Raw genomic sequence first — 11,335 nt, 5'->3', positions numbered from 1 at the left:
AGTAGCTGATAGGAGGGGCGGGTTAAAGCGAGAGGAAGTTGTCAGGGCCAACTTGGACTTTTTATGTCATTAGTGATTTCATGGTTATTTTCTCTTGTCTTTCCATTGACTTTCACATACCTTACCTTCGACTTTTTTTTCATTCAACGTATCGCTTAAAACATCAAACAATAGAATCCTACGTTAATAAGTGACAGTGGGTTACTGCGGTGACAGCCAAATACTAAATGGTATATATATATATATATATTGTCACTGCGAAACCTTAAATCTGTGTTAATTTTGTGACGTTATATTATATTAAAGAGCAGTATGGTAGGAAAATGTTTTTATAGCAAAGCTACAGTTGGCTATTTAATGAAAAATAGCGCATGAAATTCCAAACAACTGTACATTAGATTTGTTTGTTTGTTGTTAAGCAGTAACACCGTTCTACATACCGCTCATATAATGCAGAGAACGTTTTATGACAACGCATAGTTTCAAACTTAGGTCACCAACTTCGAATATCCACATCTAGCTCTAAAAATAAGTAACACAAACAAGTTACAGAATTTACGACTTTAGCAGATCCTAATGCTACAGTTGGAATCTTTGAAACAACAACTAATTCATATATATCATATTTACTTTATAGTATCCCAATTGAAAAACAAAAACTGTAAAATACTAACTTTTTATTTTTTATTTTTGGGAGAATAGTTTATGAAATATTTTGGTTTTCAAGATTCTTCTGATATAGTATTAATATAACATGTGGAGTTTCACTGCGTTTATAAGGAAACTGATATACCACCGATTTCTCATGACCTCTTAAATTAAAAACAAGTAACTGCTGTCTTTCATTTAACATAATGAAATATTAAATTGTAATTTTTTTCCTCTTGGAAGATAAATAAGATATTAAAGTTATGATGTCTCGGTTAAGACACAAACGACAAACTTAAACCCTAATATCTTTGAGATGTTATAAAATATTTTGTTTCTGTTACCACGGTTGAAAACATATATAAAACATAATGTTTCAAACGTACAGCCGGCCCGGCATGGCCTGGTGGGGTAAGGCGTGTGACCCGTAATCCGATGGTCCCGGGTACGCATCCCCGTGGCGCCAAACATGCCCTTTTTAGCTGTGGGGGCGTTATAATGTGACGGTCAATCCCACTATTCGTTGGTAAAAGAGTAGCCCCAGAGTTGGCGGTGGGTGGTGATGACTAGCTGCCTTCCCTCTTGTCTTACACTGCTAAATTAGGGACGGCTAGCGCAGATAGCCCTCGAGTAGCTTTGCGCGAAATTCAAAACAACTCCTAACGTACAGCCTCCTAGTGGTACAGCGGAATGTCTAAGAACTTAAAACATATTATATGAGGGGTGAGTAGGAGGTTGTCACTGATTGGCTGTTTTTCATTGGTCTGTATTGCGAAATTAGAGATGGACCTATATGGACTTCGCAACTTTGCGTTAAATAAAAACACAAACACAATCTTAAATTCCTACCCAGGTGGCTCGGCAGTACGTTAATGGACTTATAACGCTAATAATGGGGTTTTGTTACTTGCGGTGGGCAGAGCACAGATAGCCCATTGTTGTTTGTTTGTTTTGAATTTCGCACAAATCTACACGAGGGTTATCTGCGCTAGCTGTCCCTAATTTAGCAGTGTAAGACTAGTGGGAAAGCAGCTAGTCATCACCACCAACCACCAGTTCTTGTTCTTCTAGTAACAAATGCGTTACTGCTATTTAGAATATTGGAATTGTCTAGAATTTTGCATCCGCATGAAAGATCCAACGTTAAATATCATGAAGTCCCAGCCTCTATAAACTTGGCCTAATGTGTGAGTGTGTACATTAAGGGAAATCGACACTAGTTTTCTAAAATATTTATGCTTCGTTTAGGAATAATTATTAATGGTAATGTTCTGCACTTGCCTTTAAAACATTCAAATATATAATGTTTTAACTTTACACATTGCTATGTAATTATAAAATCATTTAAACTTTTTTTATTATTTATGCAGTAGGTTTCTTATTGTTACAATATAAATCATCAGGGATACCTATATTTCTGATAATACGTAGGCAGAACAATATTTACTTGTTAATCATTCCAATGGTATTTGTTCTGGTGTATGCCAGCAATACATAATCAAATGTAAGATGTATAGTAAAATTCGGTAAATTCAAAATGTAAAAGGTAGGATTTGTTTGACATGTACCAATGATGCAACTAAAAACCTATGGTAGAACTCAATACGTCAAAGTATGAATACAACAGGTTTTTTTTTTGCATGCGTGTTACCAATTTTACTGTTTACATAACGTTATTAGAAATAAATTGTGTTGACACGAATAAGTTATATTAACAATAACAAATTTTACACGTTGTTAAAGAACGCGATTGCTTTAGACTAAAATAATTCATATGTCACTTTAAGGCTTCAATTTATTCGGTTAGATCATACAATTTGAAAAAGCCGGAGATAAACCAGTTTTACAGAAGAAATATATAATTGTAATTAGAAGCTTCAACAATGAAGGGTTCTGTAAGATCCACGTGTGACTTTTCTGTGCCTATTGTACTTTTATACTTTCTTAACTCTAATGTGATAGCTCACTGACACCACGTTAAGAGAAACTGACCTTATCTTCCATCTTTACGAGTAAAACCGACGCCACCAGACGGCATCGGCTAGGTGAGTTCATTGGGCTGTGAACCTTTGTGGATTACCTGTGTCGTCAGGAAACGTTCGTGTTTGGAAGGAATAAAGCCAAGGAACACCGACACCCCGGCGCCTTACCACTTCGTTGCTGCCTCTGATTACTGGGGATCTGTAAATTAAAAAAAAAAGAAGAAAATACTAGCTCGTTGTTTGGGGCTGTTGACCCACCTTTATGAGATATCATTTGAAGGACTTGTCAACGTAAAAATCAGTTACTTGTGTACTGATAATATTATGCTAGCATGTCAGAATGGTGCTCGACACAACTGTGAGAAAATGACGCTGGTGATAAAAGGCTTGTCCTAACCTTTTCACGCAAAGTGACACTGAAAAAATGACCACTACTCCAGTCAGAAACCATATACAAAGAAAACGTTACTTTGGACAAGAATAACTTATGTGTTTGTAAAATTACAAATATTTATATATTTATAAAGTTAGAGGTATTTACGTGTTCGTCAAACTACAAGTATATATGTATTTGAAAAGTTAAAGGGATTTATCTATGTGCTTGGCAAACGACAAGTGTGTATTTTTAAAGTTAAATTCAAGTAGTTACGTACGTATTCGTCAACCTACAAATAGGTATTTGTTTTTAAAATTACAAGTATGTATATATGTGTTTATCAAAGTACAAGTATATATTTGCTTATAAAATTACAAGTAATTATCCAACTGCTTTTCAAAATACAAGTATGTGTTTGTTAATGAAATTAAATGCGTTAATATAATTGTTTGTCAAAGTACAAGTGTGTATTTTCTCTTATAAAACTACAAGTTTTTATGTATGTGTTTGTCAAACTACAAAACTGAACGTAAGTACCAAAGTAAACAAGTGAGTATGTAAGTCTTTGCTAATTTGCTTAGTTATTCAAGAAAACCCGTCTATTATCTAGCTTATAATATCGTTTAATGTCTTTTTTGTGGGCATAATTAAGAACAATTTCAATAAAATAAGTAGCATATCATTAATATACTCTCAGAGTTTTTAATATATGTCAGCGTTTACTCATTAGACTGCACCAAACATGCTCGCCCTTTCAGCTGTGGGAGCGTTATAAGCTTACGGCCAGTCCCACTATACATTGGTAAAAGAGTAGCTCAAGAGTTGGCGGTGGGTGGTGATGACTAGCTGCCTTTCCTCTAGTCTTACACTGTTAAATTAGGGATAACTAGCGCAGATAGCCTTCGTGTAGCATTGCGCGAAATTCAAAAGCAAACAACTGAGTGAGTGAGTTTTTCTTATAGCAAAGACACATCAGGCTATCTGCTGAGCACACCGAGGGGAAATCGAACTCCTGATTTTAGCGTTTTAAATCCGTAGACTTACCGCTGTACTGGCGGGGGGAAAAGGCAAACAAACAATAATTTCTAAGATTCTTTCACAATGTCAAAGTTAAACTATATCTGACTGTAGTTTTTAGAAGTATATAGTAATTACTAAGGTTCTTTTACAATGTCGAAGTTAAACTATATCTGACTGTAGTTTTTAGAAGTTGTTAATAATTACTAAGGTTCTTTTACAATGTCGAAGTTCTTGTTTATTTGTTTTTATCATTTTTATTAAAACTTAGGTAAAGATTGTGTGTGCATGGCCGTTCATAATTTGATAAACATAACAGAAGGCAACTAGTTAACCGCATCCATTGCCAAAACTTAGGCCATTCTAGCCTGACTGCCTAATCCATATACATATAAGTATCCAAGTTGTATTCAATTTAAAACTCAGTGATATGTATATAACTTGAGATGTCTTTCATTAGAAAAAATCAACAGGAAATAATTAGAAAAATATAATTATATGACCAAAACATGCAGAAAGCGAGTTCACGTAATTTTGAGGGGTATAAGGGAAAGGTCTGTCAATATGGACTCGAATACCATGTATAAGATGTCAACTTTGCCTAAATAAATACTTATTATTTTAGTTTTTTAATATAATAATAATTTGGATTTTAACGTGCTATCCAGGAAATAATTTAGAAAAAAAAGGATCAACTATATCAGTTTCTTTTTACTTAACTCAGTTATTCTTATGAAACTAAAGGACGGACGACTCAGCTTCTTTTTGTTTAACACATCTATTCTTACGAAACTTGAAAACTGTATAACCCAGTTTGTTTCTTTAAGGCCATTACTTTTATAAAACTAACAGACGAGACAAGTCAATTTGTTTAGTTAAAATTCAGAGTTTTATGGAACTTAAAAACAAAATGAACCAGTTTGTTTTCTTAAGCACACTATTGTTATAGAATTATTTGCTACACGTATTAAATTGTTTCTTAACTATAACAGTATAGAGCAAATATACTAGACAAGCCATCTTCTTTATTTAACATCTTAACTACGACAAAACTGCAGGACCAGACAAGTTAGATTGTTTCTTTAGCTCCAATGGTTATTAACCTAATTTATTTGACATGTCATCTTGTACTTTAACACCACGATTGGTATGAATCTAGCTAATGGACCAGACAAATCAGTTCATTTTTCTAAGGCACAATTGTTAAGAAACCTGTTGATTAGACAGTTCGAGTTGTTTCCTTAATACCTTGACTATTACGCGATTGAAGGACCAGACAACTCTGTTCATTCCTTTAACGCTATTATATTTATGAAAATGATGACAAGTCAGCATGTTTCTTTAAGCCAATGACTGTCAGGAAATTATTTACCATACAAATTAGTTTTCCTTTACTACAATAGTTATAAAACAAACGAAGTCAAATCCTTTATTAGGGCTTCATGGTGGGTGTGGTCAGTGGACACCAAAACATTCTTTCTTTATTACGGATCCCCCTAATCAAATTAAAAAAAAAAAGTAGTAAAAACAGACCATTGGTACACGACTACGTCTTGAAGATTCTGAACAACAATCTGCAACTTCTTCAACACCTGTACCTCATTTTCTGATATTACATTTTTTATTAAATAAATATTTAGAGCAAATGTCTTCCTTTTTTATTCAGAGGGACTAGAAGGACTTGCTGGTTCTCCTAAGTCAGTCATAAAGCTTCGTTCCGGTCACATATTGGTGGAAACATTTACTCCTAAACATAGTGAACTCCTCTTGCATTCGAAGGACATTGGGGATATAGCCATTGAGGTCACTCCTCATGTTAATTTGAATTCGACATGAGGAGTTATTGTTGACATGGATTTGAAGAACATCCCCGAGTCAGGGATCCTCGCTGGTTTCTCCACCCAAGGAGCTTCAGTAGTGAGGCGTGTCTCCACTTCAAAAGATGGAATTATGATGCTGACCAACGTCCTTATTTTAACGTTTACATCACCACGTCCGCCTGCCACCGTCAAGACAGGTTGTCTTAACTGCAAGGTACGGCCATATATTCTGAACCCTCTCAGATGTTTCCAATGTCAGTGGCTCGGCCACTGAAAGACATCATGTCGTGGTTCTTTGACGTGTGCTCGTTGTGGCGGAAAGGACCACGATGCCTATGGGTGTGAAATGGATCCTTATTGTGTTAAACGTAGTGGATCTTACTTATCTTACTTTCGTTCACGTCCAAGGTGGGTGGAAGAAAAAGAGGTACAGAGTTTGAAAACGGTTCACAACGTTTCTCACCCAGAGGCTCGAAAGCTACTGTCCATCACACCATCTCGGACATATGCTGCTGCATTTCATTCTACTGCTACAGTGGGCGAGCAGACGTATCTCTCCGTGCCTCTGAAAGAATCATTCTCAAACCAGGTGAAAAGTCTTTTGCTCTCCATAGTCAATAAAGTTGATGAATCAACGTCAACACCCATTTCTGTCCCTACCATTCCTTCCAACGGGTCCCTGAATCCAATTCCTTTGGTCATAGGTAAGGGTGTTTCCTCAGGTCCATCTTCTTCTCTGACCAAGAGATGCAGAACGATCATTTGTTCACGCCCTCAGTCGCTAGAAGTCTCTCCCAACCACAGATATTTGCCCAATCGATTCAGGGCAGGATTCATGGAGGTCGCTAGACCTCCTTCGAATAATAAAAAAAAAAAGGCGTGGTCGAAAACAGAAATAATCTTTACTCAATTCGCCTACAGATAAGTAAAAATGGCCACTTTCGTAAGGTGGAACTATCTAGGTTTACATTATAATTTGGATGACATCAGAAATGAGAGATTTTGTGATGGACGACTGCATGGAGGGGTGGCACTGCCCACCCTTGGAGTTCGTAGCCATCTGTTTTTCCCAGGGTTGTACCATTACTGTTTGTTCTCTCTACCTATCTCCTGGAGAGACCTATGATCAATCAGACATTGATGCTCTCGTTGAACAGTTGTCATCTCCCTTTTTAATCCTGGGAGACTTTAATGAACATAATACCCTCTGTGGAGATGCTGATATTGATGGGAGGGGTCACTCCATAGAGAGTATGCTCTCAGGTCACAACCTTTCTCTTTTCAGTACTGGTTCTTATACTTATTTTCATGCACCTAGTCTGTCCTTTATTGCTATTGATCTCTCAGTCTACACTCTTTCATTATTCTTCCACTTTTCATGGGGGGTTGACAGTAACACACGAGGTAGTGATTATTTTTTTATCATTTTGAGAAAGATTGGCCGTAGTCAATGCCACCCGACCCGTGTGCCCCGGTGAAAGTTGGATCACGCCAGTTGACCCTCTTTTCCTGCTCTCGTGGAACTAGATCCTGCCGTCGTCTGTAAGCCCTCGATAGACGACTGCGTGGCAGCAGTGACTGACTGTATTATCAATGCATTTCTAAAACCTCGATACGTTTTCCACAGTATCCTCGTCCATAGTGAAATACTGCCTGCCACGTGGAACGGAAGGCTTAAAAATGGGTCTGGGATACTTTCCGTAGATATCCCACACTTTCGAACCGCATCGCTTTTCAGCGTACCCGTGCACATGCTTGGCAGGTAAGACATCATAGCCAGAAGGAATCTTGAATAAAATTCACAACCAGCATCTCTTCTACCACCAGTTCCAAAGTCACATGGGACAATATTTGGAAGGTCAGTGGATAATATAGTTCTGTCCCCTTTCGATCTTGGTCTCTGATGGCGAGGAAGTTGCTGATGTCCAGAGCATCGACGCTACTCTCTGCGAAAGCTTTTGCTGGGTATCTAGCACTTCTGCTTCATCTTCCACCTTCTCAACCATCAAGACTTAAGCAGAGCGAGCAACTCTTTCCTTTTGGGCTGATCGTCTCTATGACTATACTCGCTGCTTTACGCTGATAGAACTCAAGCTGGCTCTTCATCAGTCTGGCAGTGCATCGATCGGACCTGATAATATACACTACGAGATTCTGTGCCATCTTTCTCTTCTCTTGCTATTCTTCTTGTTGTTTATAACCGGATCTGGCAGAAGAATGTTGTCTCTGAGGAGTGGTGCCAGAATATTGGCCTACCTTTCTCTGAGCCCTCAAAGGATCCCAAGATTCCTCCAAACTACTGTCCAATTGCTTTGACAAGCTGTCCCTGTAAAAACAGGGAACAGGGAATTCCAAGTTAGTGTGAGTCCAACACTTTCCCGTTCTTTCTTACGGGAGCTTGGAGGACCTCAGGGCTGTATTTGAGCTTCACACGTTTTAGTATAAAGATTAATGCCATCACTGGACAACTCCCTCTTACTCTTGCAAACAGGTTCTATGTCGACGACTTCCACATCTCGTTTTAGTCGTCAAACATGAGGTTTATTGAGTGGTAGCTACAGACTATCCTCAATCATTTACTGATGTGGATCACAGCAAAGAGTTTTAACTTTTCTTTCTCTAAAACCTTTCGGATGCACTTTTGCCACCAATGGGGTATTCACCTCGACCCTAAACTCTGTGTCGGTGAAGTTATGCTTCCTGTGGTCCCTGAAGCAAAGTTCTTGGGGCTTATCTTTGACTGTAAGTTGACCTTTATATCACACACTAAGCAACTACGAATCAAGTGTACAAGTACACTGAACATCCTCCGCAGATCAATAATCTATGCTAAAGATGTATACTTCTCTCATTCGATTGAAACTGAAGTATGAGTCTCTGGTCTATACCTCTGTCAGGATCTCGGTCTTATAGATGCTGGACCCTATTCATCATCAAAAGCTTTGACTCTGCACGGGACTTTCTACACTTCCCCAGTCCAGAGTTTGTAACAGAGTCTAACAGAAGCTATGCAGTACCCGAATTGCATTATTTATACCAACTCGCTTAGCTTATTCAAAACCGATTGCTCCATTTCTCTTGGATATCTACTTCTATCCAGTTCTTCTGGATACCAGGCCACGTTGGTATTCGCGGGAATGAGCTCGCTGACACTGCAGCTAAGTCTGTCTGCTCTAGCACTATCACTGCTGTGCCTGTTCCATACATGGACTATGGTCCTGTATTCAAGGCTCAGCTCCATGCCAGTTGGCAGTCAACTTAGAATGAGCAACATGATAACAAGCTTTCCCATATAAAACCCTCTATTGGACTTTGTCCGTCTTGTTTCTATAAGGATCGGAAAGAAAATGTTCTAACTAGACCAAGAATTGGTCAATTTCTTAACTCATCGTTCTCTTTTATCTTGGACTGGTGCACTAATGTGAGGTCTGCGTAACACTTAGGTCACAATAGTTCACATTTTACTGTCATACCGTCGTTACGACTCTCAACGAAGGCACCATTTTAGACATATTTTTTCCACAGTTTTACCCCTGACGCTAGACAATGTCATCGGCGATAGTGACACTGTCCACCATACAAATGTTTTTAGTATTTTAAGGACCATCGGCCTTTTTAAAGCTATTCAAGTTTTCAATTCAAAATTGAACTTTGTTTTTTTAACATGATTCCTTTTTGAGAATTTTAATAATTTTACTTTTATTTTTCCGGTTGTTTGGCGCAGATAGCCTAGTTGCTTTGCGACGTAAAACGCCAAACAACCAACATATATGTTTTGAAACTAATGGATGTGGCAAGTTAGCTAGTTTCCTTAACACTGCTATTTCTATGAAGACAACAGACAATATGAAATTAGTTTCAATGAGACTAATAGCCACTCAAAGTAACATTATTTCATTATCATCAATTTTTTTCTGAAACTAATGAATCTAATAACTCAGTTTGTTACGTTAATACCATAATTAGGTGAAACTAATAGGTTTGATAAGTTAAATTGTTTCTTTAACCACATGTTTGTAGTGATATTAATGGACCCGCGGAGTGTAACAAGCACGACAATGAGATGGTTATCACATTACAAATAGTATTTATAAAACACCAGGAGAGGCAGTCAGTGACGTTACCACACAGATCATCAACTTGAGATATCTACATATAAATAAAGGAATGTTAATTATATTAGCCCTTGTTTTAAAGGAATAACACTCAATGATTTACATATTTTTTATGGTTTGTAAGATATTTTCTTACATGGAAAGAAAGATGCTTGACTTGAAATTGACGTAGAGATGGCACTAATATTGACACTCAAGAATAGGCTGAGCTGTTGGACTTGACTGGATGAACGATTGTTAACTACTACAGTTTCACTTTAGTTTTATGTTATTTGGCTACTATGCAGTTTTGGTCCTGATTATGTATATTGAACCTGATTTAATAATTTGAAAAGAAGTGTATCGGATTTACTATTATATATTTATTTTAATATCGATGTTTGTTTTAGTTAAGTATATATTCAGAAGTGCGTGTAACTTATACTGTTAAATGTTTATTGCGAAAATACCACCTATTCCCTAAATTTGTAGAATATTCTCGAGTGTAAGAATCAACAATGTAAATATGTATATTGTAAAATAGCAGTGTTGTTGACACTTTTATATTGTTGGTTTGTTACATTTAGTGTACTATAAACCTCAGAAACTATAATTGTGACAAAACGACAGATATTTGACCACGAATGCTTATAGATTTCGAACACTATAAACCGTTTAACTACGGTGAATTAACTTCAAACGTTATATTTCTACGAATACATTGCATAACTTCAGTAGAAAAACTCATATGTGGAAAGATACATAACTACCCGTTAAGTGCACTGTACTGATATCAATCGAAAGTAATTCGCTTATCGTTAACTGTCGATAAAATATTCAGTTCCAGAGCAGATATAAAACTCAATACTGTTTGTAAGTTTGTAAAACTTTAATATATAAATCATTATATGTAGTAACTATTTGTAACAACTGGTATTAAAAATTGTGTTATTGGTTATATACTGAAATATACTTGTGTTAAGAAAGAAAACTGTCCGTATCAGTCTTGTTGGAAACTATAAATTGAATACAAATGGATAATTCAATTAACTTTTAAATTCAAATTCAAATATGTAATACGTAACGTAATACTAGACAGAAGAAATAGCATTAATTTAATAATTTATAAACAAGGCAGAAGAAATACCATTAATTTAATAATTTAAATCCAAGGGAGAAGAAATGCCATTAATTTAATAATTTAAAAATAAGGCAGAAGAAATACCATTAATTTAATAATTTAAAAACAAAGCAGAAAAATACTAGTAACTTAATAACTTAAGAAAAAACCCGGCATAGCCGGGTCGCTAAGGCACTCAAGTCATAATCTGACGGTCGCGGGTTCGAATTCCAGTCACACCCAACATCCTATCCTTTTTCAACCTTCTTAAACCATCT

This window comes from Tachypleus tridentatus, chromosome 6 (assembly GCF_004210375.1).
Source record: "Tachypleus tridentatus isolate NWPU-2018 chromosome 6, ASM421037v1, whole genome shotgun sequence".
In the NCBI taxonomy this organism is placed as follows: Eukaryota; Metazoa; Arthropoda; class Merostomata; order Xiphosura; family Limulidae; genus Tachypleus; species Tachypleus tridentatus.
Note: the sequence above shows the minus strand (reverse complement) of the source record.